General features: G+C 46.1%; 1 protein-coding gene across 1 annotated transcript in view; it reads left to right on the forward strand.

Moving 5' to 3' along the window:
* The first annotated feature begins 2,125 nt into the window (after positions 1 to 2,125).
* LOC311585860 (uncharacterized protein C1orf21) overlaps positions 2,126 to 22,733 on the forward strand; it is a 208,108-nt gene continuing 187,500 nt past the window's right edge. The window contains exon 1 of the mRNA XM_084761500.1: positions 2,126 to 2,496. The gene's annotated coding sequence lies outside the window, so the exon portion shown is untranslated. The remainder of the gene's footprint in view (positions 2,497 to 22,733) is intronic.

Below are 22,733 nucleotides of genomic sequence, written 5' to 3' on the forward strand. Positions count from 1 at the left end.
AACAGAGTGCACGGCCCTCAGTGATCCTTTTATGTACATGTTGACATGGACACACACGCATGCCTGCACATTGGCTATATTTTACTTTCGTTTTATCACCGATGAAACTTGAGGGCTTGTCCTAAACACTCCAGGGAATGGTTGACTACATTTGAATAAAGTCAGCAGCGGTGCCTACCCTCTTCAAGCAAGAATTTAAAGAGGGGGGAAAACATGCTAAACTCTGGGCTAACATATGTTGAAAATAGGCGGACACGGTGGCGCACGCCTTTAATCCCAGCACTCGGGAGGCGGAGGCAGGCAGGTGGATAGCTGTGAGTTCGAGGCCAACCTGAATTACAAAGCAAGCCCTGGGCAGCTAAGGCTAACATAGAGAGACCCTGTCTTGGGGGAAAACCAAAATAAAACATATATTGAAAATGACCACGCCTGTTTGTTTACTTCTTATGCCAGACACAACTGTCTTACCGCTTCAGTTATTTTCTTCTTACTTTCATAGCGAGTTTATGAGCAAGAGACTACTATCAACTCCATTGTGCAGTAGGAAAAGCTGGCTAAGCATCCCACACTTTTCCTTCCTAGCTATTCCCTTTCAAGGGCTTAGGCTATATATCCAGGTTACAAAAAGAAAAATAAACTAAAATACAGGTACTTAAAAATGCAATCCAAGTTGAGTTTCATGAACAACGTAATATTAGCCTTTCACGTTGAAAAAGAGATGGAAAGGGAATTGAATTTGAAAGAGGCCGGCTTTCCAGATACTAATGGGTGGGTTTTTAGCTCATTTCATTAAGCCGAATTATGAATTTGCTTTTCAATTAAGTGTCCTGTCACTGTCACAGCTGTGTCTTTTTCCGCCTTCCAACTTCATCCTGGCCCAAAGTGGGAAGTGATTGGGTTGTGTGTGTAACTGGTGAGGTCTGGGGAGGATCTTTTACCCCCATTGTTTTCTTGGGTGTCCTCGCTCTGGGGGCCTGGCATTCCTCACAGTGTCTAAGGCAATGAAGGGGCAGTGAAGCGCGGGGAAGCTGCACAAAAGATCTGCAAAGCCTATCAGTGTAGAAAGATCAATTCAGTGTGCACACGAAATGCCCAGTGTGCCTGGGATGGGGAGAAAAACACCCCTTTCCTAAGGGAAGGAAATTGGTTGACCCATGAGGGTCCACAAAGAACTGGCCCGCTAGCGGAGGGGGGGGGATCAATCTTTCTAGGTCCCTTGTCAATTTCTCAGCTGGCCTGTCCTCGCCCCTTCGCCCCTTCGGTTCTAAGAGGATCTAGAGGGTGGAGAAAGCAGAGCAAGGCGTCCGCATATCTCCCCCAGCAGTTTTTGGCTTTTACTAAGTCGCAGACGCTTCTTCCTTCAGTCAGCTTGTAGGCACTGCAGTTAGCTCCGAGGCAAGGTGGAGATGCTCAGAGGCAGGCCTCGGGGCCTAGGCTGCAGCCGGCCCTGCCCAGCCTGGGAGGGGTAGGGCGAGGTGGTGCAAGCCTTCCCTAGTCAGCCTCTCTCCTGGGCTTAGGTCTTTCGATCTGCAAGACAGACGTCTCCCCTCCCCGCCTCAATCCTGTGAAGCCCCGGTTTGCACCCACGCCAGACAAGATACAGCCTTTCTATCTGTCTGTCCTCCCTCCCGCCTGCACCGGTGCGCGCCAAATCACACAGGCACATACACACAGACACACCTCGCCTTCCGTGCAACATACACACACACACACACACACACACACACACACACACACACACACACACACACACACACACACACACACCACACTCCGGTTGCGCCCACACTCGCCACACAGACACACAGTCAGCTCTTCCTGCAGCGTTCATGCACACAGAGCTCGCCCTCCCTGCAGCACGCGTGTGCATTCACACACTAAGCTCGCTCCACACACACACAAACCACACACACACACACACACGCAGGCAGACAGACACACACAAGCTCGCCTACCCTCCTCCCTCCCCGCAGTCCCGCTGCCCAGCCCGTCTTCCCGGAGCGCCGCGCCCGGCGGCCTCCGCAGGCCCCGCCCTGGGGGAGGAGAGCCGGACGCGCGCGGGAGCCGGGCAGGGGAGGGGACGGGCGGCGGGGGAGTGTCTGGCTGCCCCCGCCCCTCGAATGAGCGACTGGGCGCGGAGGTCCCCTCCCTCCTCGCTCGGAGTCTGCCAGCTCCCGCTCGCTCCCTGCCCACTCCCGGGGGGCCGTTCCGTGGCGCGGCCGCCACGGCCACCGCTTCTTTCACACTTTAGTTGCGAGCCGCGGACCGCGCTCAGTGACTGGAGAGCTGGCCGCGCGCCGCCTTCCTGCACGCACGCACGCGGGCCCGGCTCCGGGGTTTTCTGCTTTTACTCCAGGCGGCTGGGAGGAGGGGGAGCCCTGGCCACACTGTAGGGAGGAGGAGGACGTGGAGGAGGGAGGAAGAGAGCAGGCGAGGAGGCCAGGGGCGGGGGGCGGGGGGCTTGCCACCTTCAGCCCCCCCCCGCGAGCGCCCAAGGTAAGCGGGAGCCACCGGCGGCGCGCTGGGTATCCCCGGTGGGCGAGGAGGGAGGCCTGCGGGTGTCTGCCGAAGGGATGGGAGCCGCGATCCCAGTGCTGCCGGCGCTCTGCTGGTGCTGGGCTGCTGCTGCTGCTGCGGGTCTGCTGGGGCTGCTTGCTGCCAGGGACCGGAGCAAAGCTCGGGGAGCTGCGCGGAAGGTGTAGGGGGGGGGACTGCTTACGGGGTGGAGGGGTTGGGATGCGGTTAGGGCTGCTGACGACTTTCGTCACATAGAGGCCTGGGTGGCTGGTGTGAGACACCCCTCCCTTTCCACCCGCGCCCCGTGCCGCCCTCAGCCTTCCTGCTCTTCTCTAGCTTTGCTTGTAGCCACTGTTACTTTGCAAGCAGGAGCTGGGAGAGGTGGTGGTGGGGGAAAACCCACCCAAATTTAGAATCTTTTGCTAAGTCTCCAAGTCCCTTCTCTGGCTTCCACTGATGCACACGTTTATGTGGGTGATGTGATTCCCGGGATTTCTGAAGTTTTGACCTTTCGGGGTGGCTTGTTTTCTGTACATCTGTTTGCCTTCCCCGGTGTGTTTATTATTCGTGCCCTTGCGCGGCAGCCCGAGGGTGCTTGGTTATATTACATGAGCAGATTTCTTTTCCCTCTGCAGGCAGTTCAAGAAGTGCCGCGGCGCCTGGGCTGCCTTTGCTGGGCTGCCTAATGTCCTTCCCCGTCAGCCACCCTGCCCCCTCCCTCCAGAGCTATTTTTTTTTATACCCCAGTTTAATGAGTGTGTGGGAGAAGTTCCTAGGCTGAAGGGCTTTCATCGCCCATTCATTCCTCTTGTGAAGGCCCTGAATGGCTCAGGCATGCTGATAACATTTGGGGGTGCCTTTCTTTGCTTATAGAGTTGCACAGCCAGAGATAAAAATACACACACCCGAACACGCATTAATCTTGAGAGATAGCAAGCACAGTTTGAGAGGGAAGTGATTTGTTTCCAGTGGGAAGTTGACAACCTATGAGATACCTTCATCGCATGCGAGTTAGGAAACGTGTTTTAAAATAGAGCTTATGCTCTGTGTGGCTGGAAGACGGCCATAAGTTCAGTTGCTGAGCAGCTCTGAAAGTGATACACCCTGAATAACCAGGACCTCACTGAAGACGCTGTACACTGACTCAGACACTGGGAGGGGGCCGGTTGGCCACAGATTGCCTGCAGTACTTTTTTTTTCCTCTTTAGACGCACGGGAAACTGACAAGCTCATTGCACAAATGGTTATAAGGAGCACTTTCCAATTCCAGCCGATGGCGTTCAGTTTCTATCTAATGGGAATAACCTTTGAGTTTGGTAGAATTGGGACGAACCAGGATGAAACAAACATGGGCAGGGTGGGCTCAGACTACTTCAGCTCCCATGAGGGGAGCTTGGGTGATGTTTAAGGAGGGGTCTGTTAAGCCCAAGGCACAGAATTTGGGATGAGGGTTCTACCCTCTTTCATACTTCTGGAGCTGGGTGATACCTGAGTATGTGCTGTGTTGGGGGCTTGAAAATTAATCTGGACTCCCGTCATCTGTTTTTGTTTTGATAACAAGGTAGGAAGGGTCTGTGGGGTAGAACAAACCAGCGTATTTAAAGGCGTTAGACACTGTTGCTGGAGCTAGCGCTTCTGAGATCAGAAATGCGGGTTGAAATGTAATCCCTCCAATGTTTGGTACTGTGCACACCAGGTTCAGAGCACCGGACCTGCTAGGAAACAAACAAAGAAGGGAGCTCTGGACCCCTTAGATGGGAGAGTGTTTCAGGAGGGACGAGGTGCCCCCGTCCTTTACTTCTTGTCTCATTTGTCTCAACGCATACCCCATCTAATTTTGGGATATACACCCTACTTGCCCTCTTGATTGGGTGGTAGAGAGGATGTGCGATGTCCAACAGGAAAAAGTTCATTCTAGAAGGATCCCTGTGCTCTTAGCTGCTTCCTTTTTCAGAGTTAAAAGTTTTTACTCCATGTTGAAAAAACCTGATAATTTTGTTTTCTTGGCTAGTAATTTACCTCTTCCCCGGCCTACCTCCCTTAATCATTTTGTAAGGATTTCTGGGAGCTGATAGTGCGAATGTATGTGTGTATGTATGTATGTATGTATGTATGTATGTATGTATGTATGTAGTCTTTTGATGAGATCCCATCTCAAAGGAGGTGGACAAAGTTCCTGAAGATGACACGTGAGCTTGTCCTCTATCCTTCAGATGTGTTTGCGTTCTCTCTCTGTCTCTGTCTCTCTCTCTCTTTGAGACTAGAGTCTCTTGAAGACTCACAGATATGAATGAAGAACTTCCCCATTCATTGGGCCTGTCTATTGTGACTGATTCAAACACGATACCAAGGATGAAGATGGTTCACACCTTGTACTATGTCCAGGCTGTAGGTGTGTTAGCATTGCGTTGGATTTGGCATTGCGCAAGCTTTGCTCAGTGTTGTGTCTGAGTGCCTTGCTCTTGGCTCTTGTTTGGCCACATCTATTGCATGTTCTTTATCAGAGAAGATGTCAAAAGCTAAGTGTCCCTGAGCTTCCCTTATGTCAGAGAGATGCAGGAGACATTTATACAGAGGAACCTAAGTGTGCCAATTACCACGGGCTTCCTGTGAACTCATCTATGTGACTGGTAGCCATACAAACACCTTTTGTGGCAGGCAACTTTAAATACAAAGCTCATGGGCTTTTTGCGTCCTTCAAGGTTTTCTTCTAGCCCTACTTTGAGGATAGCTCCAAGGAGAGACTATGATGGTAATCCTGGCTGGACGCTGTGGAAGAAAAATAGGAGTTAACAGAAAATGTTCAGCTGGCATTGTCTTATAATACAATGCCTTGCTTTCCTTCAGCTTGTTAGAGTTGAGCATGAAGGGGGCGTGGTGTCGCCTTGTGTGTCACGAATGTATTTTTCCTCCTGCTGTGTCGCTGATGTCTCAGGCTGTGGGTGGTGGTTTAAACTGTTTAACTCTGGATCTCCTCATGGCTAAACTTATGACACCTCAACTCCTCAGAGCTGTGTGGTTGAGGCAGTGCCGGGGAAGGAACGGGGTGTGCCAGCCAGCCCTCACAGCGGCACACTGCCCATTGGCAACCAGAGGCGAGGCTTGGCACAGCTGCTCTTACAACGCACTTTTACGTGAAAATGGTTTTTACATAAAAGTTGATTTGCCTCTTAACTTTTCAGAAACATATTGACTATGTAAAGCAACCCAGACATCTATCTGGTAAATAAGGGTTCACTCTAGTAATGGAGGGGTGAGACTTAGTTTCATGAAAAAGTACATCTCTTCAAAAATACTATTTTGGAAATGATTATAGGGCGGACTCTGCCCTAAAGGGAGTAGAGGGTTATGGGAGATGGTACAGGTATGAAGACCCCACACGGTGTTCAGAAGTTTCTCTCATCCTTCTCTGCTTTAGGATGTAGAAGTATTTTAATAACCTTTTTACTTATTGTCTGTTCATGTATATGTGAACACACGTACATGTGTGTGCACAGGGCAGCTTTCAGAAGTTGGTTTTCTTCCTCCACCATGTGGGCCCTAGGGGTCAAACTCAGGTTGTCAGGCTTGGTACCTGGCACACTTATGCAATGAGCCATGTCACTGACTCAAGGAGAAATCATTTTATGTTACTAATATGTTTTTTAAGCAAATATGTGCATTTTACCTATTTCATGGTTCTTCTTTGAGCTTTACTCCATAGTGTGAGAGAAGTAAATTGTATTTAGATAGGTTCTAGATAAAACCCTGAAAAGTAGATTGCAACAGACAGTGCAAAGTACTGCTTAGAAAACACACACACACACACACACACACACACACACACACACACACACACACACGGAGGGAGGATAGGTCTTTTGTGCTGGAAGAACTGCAATAGTAAAACTGCATTTTAAAAGATAGTGACAGTTTTGACTTTTAGGCTCATAACTCAAGAGCTTATCTGGAGTGGTGTGTAAATTATACATATACATATTTTTAAGGCAGGCAGTTACTTAGCCTGTCTCAGTTCTGAAGTTTAATTTTACAAGTTACAGTTGCAATAAGAAACAACATGACATGCTGCGGTTATGCAATTATGACAGGAGTGCTTGGGGGTAAACCAGGCTAGGATAAACACAGCGATGAATGCACGGCAGTGTCTGCAGTTGCCAGGTATTAATACGATCTCTCACTTTCCTACAAACGTGTAGCAGGAAAACTGTATTTCCTCCATTGTAAGTTGCTCTGTTCCCCGGGAGAGGAGACCACTTTCCCAGTCTGATTTCAAGCTACTGATCATGCTCCTGGAAGGCAGGGCTGCCTTGCTCATCTCAGAACCCCCCATGGCAGCTGGCAGGGCATACTACTTTGCACTTGGAAGTCACTCAAATAGCGATCAAACTGAAGGAATTAACTTAATTAGTTAAGGTCTGTAATGTGTTTAAGACCTTGGAGAAATACATTAGATGCAGACATAGTTTCTTTTTTTAATAAACCTGCGCGATAGTTTATTAAGAGCTGTGTATCATGCCTCGGGGTGGAGTTTTTGAAACATTTGTCAGGGACGTAAACATGGCAATCGGGATGCTCTTTTAGCTAACCTCGACTCTGAGTTAGGGTCATCTTAATTTGGAGTAGCCATGGTTTCCATAGCTGATGAATCCTTCCCTCCTGTCACTCCATCTCATTTGTCTGAGGAGCTCAGCTAACGTCTATACCTCTTCCTCACCGTCTCACGTTTTTTTTGTGTTTGTTTATATTTGTCTTCTTGGACATTCAACCTTAGTGGTAGCAGTCAGGGCTTTCCGTGTTGGCGTCTGTCCTGGTGGTGAGGTCCTGGGAGAGCTCTAGCACTCCCAACTCCCAGTTTATTAGGTTCACAGCTGCTTCCTCTAAAATAACCTGGGAAAAAGCAATGTGGAGCCCTGCCCAGTGCAATGAGCTCACTCAGGCTCCCTCCCGGCATCCTGTGGCTCTCTCAGAAATCTGTTCTCTTGGGCTGGCCTTACCTTCCTCCAGTTCCTCTGCCAAATATCCCTTGGAGTTTCCTATCCTTCCTGGAGCTTTTCCGTGCTCTTCTGTCCCATAGATGTCCACCCACAGCCCCTCTGGCTTCTCCTCCCACCACTGTATTTTCACCTGCAACACCTGAGGTTCCTTTGAGACTGGGCTGCCCTGGTACACATCTTAACCACCTCCCAGGAGCCACTTACCCCCTGTTCCTCTCACCTGACGTCCTACTGCAGACTTCCTGCTTCCAGCCAGACTCTGCCCTCAGGGCGCCTCTGCCTGAGTCCTGCTTTGCTTTGCCCTACGCCTCATTCCTCCTACCTTCTCCCCCCCCCCCACACTCCCCCCCCTCCCAATCAGGCCTTAGATCTTCCAGCACATACCTGCCTTGGCCTGTTTCACAGCCTCCCGCCATCTCAACTGATGTGTTTACAGCATTTGTGAGTTGATAGTCACACAACTTCAGACCTCGTGGGATGGATGGGGTTAGAGGGGTGGAAGTCAGGGGGCTTCCAACCCTGGGTTTCACTTTGGGCTCCACAGTGCTGTGTTGTCGACCTCGAAAGGCTCCCGGGCCATTTACTAATATGACTTGGAGCATTGCGCTTCTTTGCCTCACTTGAGGACTCCATCCTCTGCTGGGGAGTAGCGAAGGGGAATATCCTGCCGACGACGATTGTTATTTTAAAAAAAATTTGATCCACAAATCTTGGAAAGCGTTTCAGAGCTTTCCATAATAGCCCCACTCAAAGGCTTTATTACACCACCGGATTCTCCTTGCTAATCACAAGTAGAAGTGGTTTCATTTCACGTCTTTATCTTTTCTTCTCCTTTAGTTAAATAACTATAACGTGAAGTGCTCCCCTCCCCCCATTTTTTTTTTTTGATGATTTTACAGTTTACAGTGAGTCTTGGGACACACTTATGCCAAGCAAAGGTCTCTGTAGCAAAAACCTTACATAGTCAATTTCACCTCTAGGTCTGTGGTCTGTGCTGACCTTTTCAGGAAGATTGGTGAAACAGCCACGTGGTAGATGTAATACAGCTCTGAAACAGCCACCTGGCAGATGTAATACAATACAGCTCAGTGGGAGGACACAATCTGAGGTCCTAGGTTTGATTCTCAGCTCCAGGGGGGAGAGGAGGAAAAAAAAAAGCAAAAAACCGCATAAGCCTGTTAATGTGGGACTGGCCTTTTCACAACTTGAGAAGTGCAGTGAGCCAGCCCTTCTGCAGTGCAGCAGGGAGGCCAAGGGTTTGAGTGAGCGTGCAGCAGCCATGGCTCTCTGACTTAGCTGACTGAAGGTGGCAGATATCGCAGTAGTTTGAGTTCACGTCATCGGACACATATTCCACTTCACTTGGTGACTTATGGCTTTTCCTGCCCGAGCCGTGCATTGTTTCCCCTGGAATATGGGGCTTTTTTTTTTTTTTCTTTTCAGAGAGGGAAGTGGTAGGTGAAGTGGGTCTCATAACAGCCTGAGAGGCACTGAGTGCACCACAGACGCTCCTGACAGCGTCTCCTTGAACTCCGGTATGGAGGAGGAGGAGGAGGAGTGCGTTCCTTGTCTTCAGTGTGGCAGAGGCCTTGGATTCACACGGCTTCTCATGAGAAGACTCGAAGGCCCTGGGTAGAGTAAAGTGACGCAGAGATGAGTCCTGTATGTCAGGAGTTGACTTCGGTTCTGTCTGCAAGCTCAGCCAAAAGCAAGTTTCCTCTGATGGTCACGTGACAGTTCCTAGCATTAGAGAGTTATAAGGGAATAAACAAGCCTGATGGCGAGGCGGCTCACGCCTGGGAGGCAGAGGCAGATGGCTCTCTGTGAGTTCGAGGCAAGCCAGGTCTACAAAGCGAGTCTAGGGCATCCAGGGATGTTAACACAGAGAAAGCCTGTCTCGAAAAACCTTTTAAAAAAAAGGGAGGGGGGACTAAGCATCATATATCCACCCCAGGTCCTCGGATGGAGGATTTCACAATCTAGAAGGCTCTGTGAGCTGCCATAACATCTGCCGAAAACTCACATGTTCTGTTTTCTGTGTTGGGGACCTAGGACTCTCTGAGACAGGTCTTCCAAAACAAACCTGCTTACCCTTTGTGGCTTCCTCAGGCCGGCCTCTTGATGGCCTTCCTCTCACTGTTTCTCCTGAGACTGAAGAAGCCCTTTCTCGAGTCTGAGCTATAGCCCCTCCCTCCCCCGCCAACCCATCATTCATATATTTCTTGGTCCTAGGTAAATAGATGCTCTTCTGTCCTGCCCACTCAACCAGAAGAATTGATTGTGTTGTGTAAATAGTTATTGGTTGATTGACAGCTAGTAATTGATTTGAAGCTTGGATTTTTTTTTTTTTAAGAAAATGGCATTCCTATTTAAAATTCTCTTTAACTAAATGAGGAAGTCTAGTCTGGACTGGGAAAGATAGTGTTGTTGTTGGCCAAGGTGAAGGCACTCATCTGTCTTATCTGCTCCAATAATTTATTGGGCAAACATTTGCTTTTGTGGGTGATGCTCTGTGTCATCCCTGTGCCTGGCACGGGGAAAGGGGGGCGGAGTGGGTTGGGGGGAAGAGATGCTGGAAATACAGAGATCAAGAGGCCCCTGGCCCTGGCTTTGTGTAGTTCTCAGGCAAGCCCTGGGGGAATTGTCGTGTGAACACGTGATCCCTGGTGAATACACAAAGGTGCTTTGGGAGCTGAGATAAGAAAGCCTGGGAGATAGGCCCACAGGGCACCCATTTTCCCTGGGAACAGTCTTGGTTCGCTCCACCTGCCCAACACTGCTAACAAAGTGCTCTGTCACCCCTCAGACGGCCTCAGGTGGACAGTTAATTACGGTTTGATAAGTTTTAATTTTTCTCACCCTACTCATTCATGGACTCTTAGACCGGCATTTTGGGACAAGCAGGTCTGGCAGCAGCAGGGGTGGGGGGATGGGGAGGACGGAGGGGCAATGAATCAGGCCACTGTAGGCAGAGGAAGCTCTGTGATGTGGATGTGGTAGATGTGGTTCTTTGTGGCTCCTTTTTTCCCAGCAGATGGAGGACTGGAAGATGAGGCTGATGAACTGTGTAGTTTGCTGTAGAGTTTGGACCTTTACCCAACATCTATCTAAGCAGTGGAGGTCACCGCAACAGAGAAGACACATGCTTTTGCATTCTGTTCTTGATGGGTAGAGAAGAGACTAAAGGGACAAAGAACAAGTGAGGCAGCCTAGTCAGGGATGCTGAGAGCTAAGTTAATGCCTAAGCCTGCGCAAAGAGGTAGATAGGGCAAGCATTAAAAAACAAAAACAAAAAACAAACCAGAATTGGAAGAAACCAGTAAAACTAGGGGAAAAAAAAAAAGAAAAGAAAAGAAAGAAGTTGAAGGACAAGTACTCATATTTTTTTGAATCTATCATGCTCACTGAGATGAATATTCAAGCACTGAGCGGAAAAAGTTACCGAGTCAGTTAAAATATACTGCATTTTAGGATGTCTGTTCTCCTAGCTAGCTGAGGTTCTGGGACGCCTTGCAGAACAGGAGGTTGGGTTAGAATTACAGGTTTGATCTCAGCTCAGTCATCATTTCTTAGGGAGTCATTTTGCAATTTCCACAGCAAGGTTAAACCCCTTTATCCTGCTTTCTTACTGTACCATGCGACTCCTCCTTGTATGTCATCGCAGTGTTGCAACTGTGTGTTCACGTTTGTGATTTTTGGATTAACGTTAATACTACACCCTAACCCAGGGTAAAATACACAAGTATCTTTGATCCTTCCCTATTAAAAGGAATCCTATCATACACGGGGGGTGGGGGGGGGGTGGGCGTGGTGACAATGCATGTGTGTTGCGTTGGCTATGTGCATGGATGAATGAATGAATGAATGAATGAATGAATAAATAATGAATGAATGAAATGTGGTAGGTGCTGTTTAGTTTAGTATGAGATGCCCCTGGGAAGGTATAGAGGAGAAAACAGAACACCGAGTTCTGGGAGACTCCAGCCTTCAAGATGTGTGGTAGAAAAGCACAGAGGAGAAAATTCCAAAATGGAGTGTCTCAAAGAGGCAAGCTGGCTAGGTGAAAGAGGTGTCTGTAAGAGGAGAAAGGATGGGGCAGTGGTGTTTCGTCAGCATTCTTGCATGAAGAAGCAAAATAATTCTGATAAACGTTACTCAGGATTTAGGACGTCTCTTATTAAAATAAGAGAGCTGGGACTATCTACTTCATTGAGGAATATAAATATTTCCTCACTCTTCAAGAATCATAACCAAACCAAACCACTGGCAACTTGCCATTGTTATGCTAAGGTGTGCTTCATGCAAAGCTAGAAGTTCTATCACGGGTAGTTTGTGTGCTCAAACTCTCAACAACTTACGCCGGCACCCGATGAAGTGGTAATGCATTTGGGCTATATTTTTGGAAGGAGTATGAAACAGCACAATGTTTAATCATTGTGAATTTATGAGTGTGTGTATTGATTTACAAGGGGGATAAAAATACATCCTGCATACGAATAGCCATTAAGACTAACCACACAGTTGCAACATTATCACAGAGGATGGCTAATTGTCTCTTTCCAGAAGTGGAGGCTGAGAAATGGTGTCACTAATGATTTGTAGTATAAATAGGGAAGCCCGTCTACAGAGAGTCTACAGAGAGACTAAAGGTAGAGGTGGGTGACACATCCTAATATAGTGGGAAGGATGCAGTAGCTTTGGGTTCAACAGCTGCTGTTCAGCTTCCTCCACTTCTAGCTTGTGATCGTGACTTGCCGCGGCAACACTTGACAGTGGTACTAATTGAAGCTAACCTGTACTGAGTATTTGCTCTGCTCTGAGGTGCTGTGCTTGCAATAGCTAGCTGCAACAATTACTTCTACTTTATTCATAGGAAAAACTGAGGCACAGCATGTGTAGGACCTTGACCAGGGTCTTGTGGGTAACTAGTTAGTGGGTGCTGGGATTAGAATCAGATTCTCTGACCCCATTGTACGGCTCCGCCCTCTACCCTGCCTGATCTCTTTACCTGCGTTTCTTTTTAAACCATAATTACAGACATGGTTATCATCTTGTCTGTACCTACTAGATTACTATTTCTAAATGATAAGAGCCTTTTTAAAAAAAATATAACCACAATATTATTATCATGCCTAAATTTTAAAAACATAACTCTTTTATATCAGATATCAAAAGAGCAAATTCTCTTGATTGTGTGTGTGTGTGTGTGTGTGTGTGTGTTTAATTTCTCTTTCTTTTTTTCTTTTTAAACAATCCAAACGATGTTCATAGCTGAGGGATGCATCTGTTTTTATAGACTGGCCTCTTTTGTCTGCATTTCTTCCTCATTTTCTTACCGAGAGTTTATTTGCTGAAGAGACGACTGTTTCTTGGGAGGTTTCTGCATTCTGTGACTTTTTTGGTTGAATCTTTTTAATCTCTTTTTTCCTGTTTTCCCTGCACACTGGTACGCATCCTGTTACTTCAGAGGAGTGGTCACAAACACCCTGCGTCTTTGGGGAAGAGTTAAGAGAAAGGGCCTTGACTGAAGTCTTGTAGGTAGTAAGTGAGGTGCTGAGACTGTAAGTCAGGCTCAGTGGACGACACATTGGGCTTTGTTGTTGTGGTCAACCCGTTTCTTCCATGATAGAATTATCCCAGGCCCTTAAAGGCCACTGGGGGTCACTGTCATTGCGGAACAGGTTATAAGATCAGGATAATCTACCTGCACTTGCTAGCTGGGATTTTTCTTTCATTAAACGTATCAGCCATTTGGTGTATGTCTTTCGGTACAATTGATGATTGGTTTCCTTCCCTTTATTATATAATCAGTGTTCAAAATGAGTTGATTTTCTAGTATCTTCCAAATGAGACCAGTGAGCGATTTCTCATATTGCTTTTGCAAATATCATTATAAACACATGGATTTTAGTGTAGTTTTCATTTAAACCCCCTGTGATTATTTATTGATTTTTATACTTTTTTGCCCCCTCTAGACAGAGCCTTGCATTTAGCCCAGGCTGGCCTCCAATTGGAAATCTTCCTGCTTCATCCTCCAGATGGTTATTTATTTTGAAGCTTATCCTATTCCCCGCCCCCCTCCCAGCGGGAGAGTCTTTAAATTGGTTTCTGAATCTGCTTGACAAGTCTAGAAAGACATTGATTGATTCATTACTTTATGGTTTAACAAGGTATTTTAGATTTATGTTGCATTTTTCGTGCTTCAGATCTTCATTAATGATAAATGGTATTTAGATACCACAGCCTAGATATTAAAGGTGCTTGCTGCCTACAGATCTTATTGCTCTTTTTTCCTCAGTGGGCAGAATTAGGAAGGTATACATGTATAGATGTATCTACTGAGATATGGTTATAAACACGTGTATATATGCAGACGGGAGATACTAATTAATATGCATATGTTCATATTTATACATAATTTTATTTAAGGCAATCAAACTTTTGCCTTTCTTTCCCTTAGGAAAAGCAGTAGAATCCTGTAGTTCTGTGCATTCCTTTTTGCACTTAATAGTGTATTTGAGGGATCACTTGGGAGTTTTCTCATTACATCTTACAACTGTGCCTTTGTTTTGTTAAAGTATCCGAAGTATTCATTTGAATAGATGGCTGCTTCTCATCTGTTGCACTTCCATTGTAGTGGGGAGTGGGTTGTTTTGTTGATGGAGATTTAGCTGCCAATCAAACAAAAACTTGAGTGTATAGGGCTACGCTGGAAAGCCTTGTGGACATTTGTTAGTATGTGAAGGCTTATCTTTACGATAGGTTCTAAGAGGGAGAGTCACCAGGTCAAAGGATAAATGCTGTGTAGTTTTTCTCAATGCAACAGTTCCCTGTTGTCCTCAGAGATGCTGCAAGGTCCCCAGTGGATGCCCGGAAGTGGCAGATCATGCCAAAGCCTGTATTATTTCTTAGACCTCTGGTAAGACTTACTTTGTAAAGCAGACACAGGTTAAAGATTAAACAGTTGTGACACTATGCTTGTAAATAAAAGTTTTTAGAACATGAATTGTATATTTCTGGACACTCCCGTTTAGTGTTATCTAAATAGTGAGAGATGGTGATGCATGAGGCTCTCCTCTTCCCTGGGGGGCCGATTCCACCAGTCCACTGAGGCAAGAGGAGCAGAAGACGAGGTGCAGGGCTCGGAAGGTCATAAGCAAGATGGAGATGAACCACTCCAGGGACCACTCCAGGAACTAGTCCATCTCTATCAGGGAGAACCAAGGCTGTATTCCCCTTGGGGAGTGGGTAGGGCCTTCCAGGATAGGTGTTCATAATTGGTGGAAAACAGGCACTTTAAGGATGCTGGTTTTGCATTTGACAGCGTGCATCTATCATATGAGTGGGAACACAGCACCTAATTATCCTATAGGCACAGGGAGAGGAGAGCTAGCAGGGAGCTGTGTCAAGGGCCATATATCAAGTGTGCTGTGTCTAAAGACACTCTCCAGATGGAGTCAGGCCGAGAGGGAGTCCTACACCTAACACTGAGCTCAGAATGGCTATGCAGACAGGATTGCAACCTCAAACAGCAGGGCCCTTCCAACAATGTACTCACGTAATTCATCACCCGCCTTCATCTTGAGGCAAGGCCTGTTGTGTCCCAGGGTCTTCGTAGGCAAGGATGACCTTGAACTTTTGCTCTCCAAAAATGCTGGGATATCAGCTCTTGCACCGTCATGCCCAGGTGCATATGGAGCTAGCGGTCAAATCCATGGCTTCCTGAGTTGTAGCCAAGCACGCTCCCAGCTGAGCCTCACCCCAGCCCTCTTTGTTTCTCCTGATTCTAAATCAACTGCCCCTCCCCATGAATCATCTCTTAATTTTTTCCCTTTATTGTTATATTTTCAATTTATCATTTGTCATTTTCACCGACTGCACTATTCATTATATAAATGATTTGTTTTGTCTTTTTTTTATTGCTTCATGGTTTTGAGTCATATTTTGGAAAAACTGCCCTTATCTTCCAGGCTTTAGAGAAATACTTTATAGTATAATATAATGTAATATAAACCATGCGTGTAATTTGTTAGTTGCTGTGATAAATATGTAGATGAGAGTAATTAAAATAATATATTTCTTTTATCTCAAAATATTATCTTAATAAGTAATCAGGGTTTTTTTTCCCTTTCCTTTTTTATGTATTTATTTTTTTGAGACAAGGTTTCTCTTTGTACCCTTGAATGTCCTGGACTCGATTTTTAGTCCAGTTTGGCCTTGAACTCATAGCAATCTTCCTGCCTCTGCCACCCTGAGGGCTAGGATTAAAGGTGCATGCCACGAGGCCCAGCTAGTAATCAGTATTTTAAAATTATTGATATTTCCATTTTTGTTAGTGTATATTATTCAAAAATAATATGTTTCATTGTATTTCATACATATGTAAATGTATTTTGATCATATTTGCCCCATAGTAAAAAATTTAAGACTATATATGTATGCTTTAACTTAAAAGGTTAAAAATATTTTGTGGATGTATGTGTGCATGTGTGTTTATGTGCACCATGTATGCAGGAGCCCTAGGAGGCCAGCAGAGAGCATCAGACCCCTGGCACTGGAGTTCCAGGCAGGTGTGAGCCACTGTGTGAGTGCTAGGGATTGGACCTAGAACCTCTGCGGCGGCAGTAAGTGGCCTTGACCTCTGTGCATCTTTTCATCTCTGTGCTTTAACTTTTAACGTAGCTCAGCTTTGTACTAAGTTTTTAGTGTAAATATTTAGATCTCATGATTTGCAGTTGAAAAAGAGTAATTTCATATAACAATGTCCCATGTGCACCTGAGAGTTTCCCTATGACTGAATTGAGTACAAGTGTTTGAATGTCAGTTTCATTTACTTAAGAGTAAATCTAAAGAACAGTACTCAGTTCCCAAGCACTAGGTCACCATGTATGGTTGGCTGCTGCCCTTTGTAGGCCCAGGCATGGAAGAGACTCAGCTGTGTTGTCTTTTAGTAATTGTGTGATTTTTGTCATTAGCATTTCACTATGAGTTTATCTTAGTGGATGGTGTGGAGACTGGATCCAATTTCCTCTTCCTTCAATATGGTTATCTGGGTATTGCAAGAACCTGCTTTAAGAAAAAAAAAATCCATGTTTGCCCATTGATTTAAATAGGCTCCAATTATACAATTAATTTCATAGGTAATCAGTTGTATTTCTACATCTTCAATTCAGCTGTGTCCCTTCATGCTCCAGTACCCTGCTGTCTAAGCATAGTGAATGTAGAATATATTTTAATATTAAAATCATTCATGGTGCAATACCATCTCATGCTTGGCAGATCTGTCAGTGTCAAGTGTTAGGCAGATGGACAGAGGCGCCACACTTCTGGTGCTGGTGATATCAGATTGATGCAGTGATTTTGAGAAGAGGTCTGGGCAGTGTCATCCCATCAGCCATCAGGGTAGCAGAATGGAGTCTCCTTATAATGTGTAACAAGGCTGGAGCGGGAGCAGGGACTTCACTTTGCCATTCCAGCATTATGAGTTGGGCTGATTGCCCGTTGAGAAACTCTTAAACACGCACAAGAGTGCCTGGGGCAGTGCCGTTCATGATAGCAACACTCTTGAAATGGCCAACAGTACACGGAGTAAGGCAGCTCTGTATCCATACAAATAGTAGTGAGAGTAACCTACACATTGGTAAGTCACCCTGTAGTAGCCTGCTGTTTTCTCTTCCCACAAGCCTGCATGCTTTTGAAGTTGTAATGGCTGAGGTGGGGGAAGGCAAAAATGGGACAACAATATGGTAGGGCGCCATTTATGTGAAGTTCAAAGATGCTTAGCTAAAGCACCTTTTTGTTTAATGAGAGATTCGTGTGTAGGAAACTGTATTCAGATAAGCAAGGCCGTAGAGTGAGAGGGCTGTCGCTGCTGCACTGTGAAGGCAGGTTGAGCTTGGGAAGGGGCATGTGGGAAATTCTGTGGGTCCTCGCGTGGCCCAGAGATGGGCATGTAGATGCTCATTTTTGCTTTCATACTTTAAAAATCTATATGCATTATTGGTTAGTTCGTTGCATAGAGGATCCAAACAGTGGTGGCCCAAATCTAGACAGAGGCTAAGCAAAGCTCAAAGTAAACCGTATGCCGGTGAAGGCTGCCAGGTTGTTTTGTTTTTGTTTTCTCGTTTCTTAGGTCGTACCCAATAACTTTTCAGTTGTATGAAAGACTGAAAGGAAAACAATTTTTATTGATACCTGTGTCAAGCAGCAGGATATCTTCTCAGGTAGTATTTGCACGCAGGTTACTGTTCCATCCACAGACGCAATATATGTAGGCTTGTTAGTCCTGCCATACTAAGCCAAAGTGTTGTTTATGTAGATTATCATCACGGTCACTTAAAACTTTACTGGGTGAGAGCAGATCTTCTCTCCCTCCCTCCCCCTCTTCCTTCCTTCCTTCCTTCCTTCCTTCCTTCCTTCCTTCCTTTTTTCTTAGTTAGGATCTCATGTACATCAGGCTGGTCTCAAATTCACCACATAGCAGAGTGTGGCCTTGAACTAGGAATCCTCCTGCCTCCACATCCCAAAGGCTGGGATTATAGGCACACACCAACCGTGCCTGCCGGGAGTGACTTTTTGAAGCAAACTCTCAATAAGCACATGTTATATGCCAGACACGGTGTGTCTCAGGAGCTCATGCAGCTTGAAAAGCAGTCCGCAGGAAAACGAGACATGGCCTGCCTTCTGCAGATTAATAAACTGGTGCCCAAGAGGGTAAACAACTTGTCCAACACAGGTTTATCTGGCCCCCAAGTCCACATTCATCGTTTTTGTTCTAGGAAGTTCTAATTTCTTCTCTGTTTCTCTCTGTTGAGAACTTTGGCTTCTCCTCCGTCCCTTTTCTGCTTTGGTGGAGATCCATCCCAGAAAGACTGTTTTTACCTCCTCAACTTTTAGACAGGGAAATCCTTCAGTCTCGTGGGCACAGGCCATAATATCTCAGGGAGGTTTTTAAACAGCAGTTGTGGGCTTGCTTCACTGTGGATCTGCGAAACGGCTGTTTCCTGCTCCTCCGACTTGCGTGGATTCATTGGTGTTGAGCAGATTTGATTCTGTGGGAGACCCTTCCCTGTGTCTGATTCCTTGTTTTTAAATATGACGCCTCCCCAGTTTGTGCCCCCAAGACTAGACTGAATTCTCAAACCTTCCTTAGGTGCAAACCCCACCTGTGCCCCTCTCCTACTTGTCAAGTGTTAACACCTATGGTGGCTCTTATTTCCTAGAAGGACCTACACATTCCAATTTATACACGTTCCCCGATCTTTTACCTTTGGTGTAGCAGTTTTTAAAAAGCAGAGGACTGATAATTCTTACTTTGGCTTGATGGTATAGATGAATATCAAGCCCCCCTCTATTCCTCCTCACTTTTTTACTGGCATTTTAATCAGCTGACAGGGTGACTGGGCATCAGGATGGGTAAGAAAATTCAAATGAGCCTTTGGTTGCTAGGGAACCTGGTTAACTCAGAAATTATGACTTCCAACAATTATGGAGAAATCACAAGAGAGCTGCTTGGGAATTGCTGTCCTTTCCTTTTTTGATTCATGCTCCTATGGCTGTTAAGCTTCTTTCCCTGGGAGCCAATACACTAGCTGTTTCAAGGAAGTGAAAGTGTGTGTGGGGGGGTGGGGGGGAGCTAGGGATGTAGGTCATTGGTACCCTGTGCTCTTAGCACAGAGCACAGGCTTGATCCCCAGCGCTAGCAGAAGATGCTAACGTCTTATAATCAAAAGGCGAGCATCAGTGTAGGAGTGAAAATGGTGGCTGCCCATCTCTTCTGATCTGTAGGCCTTTGGGTGCCTCTTGATGACCAAGAGAGTCACTTCTAGAATGACTGACAAGCCATATTTGTGTATATCTTCCATTTTCACTGTTTGGAGCTTTGGGGTCACGTATCAGGAAACATACCATCTCATGATATAATCTTTGCTCTGTGTGAAGAGGACATCTTTTTTTTTTTTCCACTTTAAAAACAAAAATCATCTTTCTGATTAGCCAAGTTACAAACTAACCACATTTCCCCTTGACCAAACTCATTTGATGGGAGAAGAGGCACAGTGTGTGAGCATGGGGGGTGGGGTGGGGGAGGTGCCTGGGGCACCAGCTTGGTTTTCTACTGCTCTCTCAGATCATGCACTCCCTAATTTGGGGCTCTGTTTGCGGTCTTTAATTGTTACAAAGGTAGGACTCAAGTGAGGGTCAGGAATCTATGTGAGTGACAGAGCAGGAAAACCAACCCTGATATTTATGACCAACTGTTGTATTTGAGAAGTGTGATTGCTATTTGAAGGTGTGACCAGGTCGCCTGTTAAATGGGGAGGAAGATAGGAACAGGGGAGAGGATTCATTGGGCTAGCACTTCCTGCCTTCAGAGGCCCTGGAGACATCCTTGCAGGGGTAGGAAATACATTCAGGATGCTTTCCCCAGTGATTGTTCCATTCAAGGGCTATTCAGGAAAGACTTGAGCCTCATTCTGGGCCCCTTTTCATTGTGCTGTTAGGAGTCAGCTGCGTGTGTGGGGCGTAAGGGAGACTTGTGGAGACTGGTTCAGAACTGGATGCATATAACACAGTAAATGAGTCTTTACCTTCTTTCCTTGGTGTGAAGTGAACTGTGGTTATCATGTTTTCTGTGTTCCCAGGAATCCCATGTCAAGCTGCCCTCCATCTTACTTAGTGTAGCGTGTACATCTGCTAACCCAGTGCATGCACATCTAGAAGCACGAGCACATTTCGCTCCCAGACAAACAGAATACACCATCTTGGGTTGATTTAATAGTTTTAATAAATAGGGTTTTTTTTGTTTGTTTGTTTAAACAAATCCCTGTTCCCCTCGAAGCATGGGAACAGCATGACTTTTTGTGGGAATGAGGAAAGGCAGACAAGAATGTTTAAGGCAGCGTATGAGATCTTTGGCAAACCATTCATGGCGACTAGGATGCCAGGTGAGTGTTATGTTTACATAAGTATCTTTTTATTCTTTTTTATCAAGTATGCAGAAATTGTGTGTTTGTGTGGTGGTGGTGGTAGTGTGTGGTTTGTGGTGTGTGTGTGTGTGTCTTTGTATTGGTTGCAGTCATGATGGAAGGTACCGTTTACAGATGCAGGGTCTGGTCCTGGCACTGTTTGCGCAGATGCGTTAATGGGTATCAGGAGAGGGGGAAAGTTCAGAGACCATCAGGTAATACTGGGAGTCTGGGTTCTCACTCTCACATCTTACTAACCTCTACCTTTGTTAGCTCAAATGACCGATACAGCTCAGGGTAGCTGGATGATTAACAGACCTACAATACTAAGACTAGGCAGCCAGGGAGGAGAAGACGAAATAGACATGGCAGCAGTTCTGCATCTCCTTGCTGAGTAGGTAGATGACTCAGTACACTTGGTAAAACATTAAAATTGCTCTAATAAGACCGGGAAGTGTGTGCATGTTAATGCTATTACATCACAGTGGGGAATTGGCTGGTCTTTTTCTTTTTTTTTTTTTTTTTTTGGTGGTGGTGGTGTGTCTGCAAATTAAACACACATCCCAAACGGAAACATTGCTTGTCACTGACTAGATGGGCAGTGGAGTGAGCACAAAAGCTCAGTCCATTGATTCTGTAGCAGCCCTGGGGTTCAGAAGGTCTGTGCTTAGAGGTGACCTCCTGCCCGTGAAGAGACCCCAGCACCCCATAGCATGATCCCTCCTAGCAGTGCGAAACACTGTTGCATTGCCTTGACCTTTCACTCACTCACTCACTCACTCATTCATCCATCCATTCATTCAATTAAACCCAAATCAACAGTGGATTGTCAATGAGTTATTTGCTAGGACGTGGGGCTTTGTTAAATTAAGCTATAAATTAAATGTTAGCTATCACCAGGCATGGAGGTGCACATCTTTAATCATCAGCACTTGGGAGGCAGAGGTAGGCGGATCTCTCTGAGTTCAAGGCCAGGTTAGTTTACAGAGAGTTCTAAGGTAGCTAGGGCTACATAGAGAGACCCTGTCTAAAAAAAAAAAAGTTAACTATCAAAGAGGGATCAAAACAAAACAGAACAAAAACTTGTTGGGTATCTTAAGGAAAGGAATCCTTGACAAGACCTTGGAAACGGGCGGAGCCGTGCCAGTGCTAACTGCACAGAAGGCTAAGGCACGTTTTCATGGAGGCTCTATCACCCTCAGGGGATTCTCTGACATTTGAAATAGGTGTGGTAAATGGTCAGATTTCACCACACTTTCTCTTCCATCCCAATCTGATGAAGTCTCACGCATAACAAAAATAACACATTAGGGGCCTTTTATCTACTGCTGACAATGCTCCCTCAGAAGAAAGTCTGTGCCTTTCACTGTTCTCAGAGCAACCCAGGGGGCTTAGATGTCAGTGTTCTTCCTACTAGAGACTACCTAGAGTTATTTCAGCAAGAAGGTGAGACAGCCGTCATCACTGTGGCCCTCCTCCTCCTCCTCTTCCTCCTTTTCTTAGATTTATTATTTTAAATTTATATGTGTGTGTGTGTTTTCAGGGGTGGGTTTGTGCACATGAGGCAGGTGACCACAGAGGTCAGAGGTGCTGGATTCCTCTGGCACTGGTGTTACAGGCAGTCGTAACCTGCGTGACTCAGATGCCCGGAACCAAACTCCAATCCTCTGCAACTGCTGAACCGTCTCCTTAGCCCCTGACACTGCCATCTCTTGCTCAGCACCTTTTTGGTTTCTGTGTTTGTTTCCCTTCATTTTTACTTGGCGCACAAAAAACAGAGTCCTTTGTAATTTCGGGGAGGGCCTGAACCTGATGTTGGGTACAATTGATAGGGTCCTCCTGTGCTTTCCTCTCCTTGGTCCAGGAGCTTGCCTAACCCCTACCCCACAACCTGCTCTTTGTTCTTTGCTGCTTAGGATCCTGATTCAGATCTTTACCTGTTGTAGGAAGAAATCACTTCACAACCCTGGGAGGAGGTGAATGAAGTGGGAGTCCTGGAGGGTGGGATGTAGACTGTGGACCCAACGAAGGGGTGGGAAATCTGCCAAAAAAAATGAGCTCAGTGGAATTTGAAGGCAAGTTATGTCTCATGTGTCATGGAGTGAAGGGGCAAATTCAAACAGAAGAGGAAACGGAGCTTTGCCAGAGTGTTAGGGTTCCCTTGGTCACGAATTACCAACTCCTTCCAGAACAGTAATTAATTCCGTACTGAGTGAGGACTTGGTCTCCCTGCCCCGCCCATGTGGGTAGCTCACCT

This window comes from Acomys minous (assembly GCF_964271855.1).
Source record: "Acomys minous genome assembly, chromosome: 1".
Lineage (NCBI taxonomy): Eukaryota > Metazoa > Chordata > Mammalia > Rodentia > Muridae > Acomys > Acomys minous.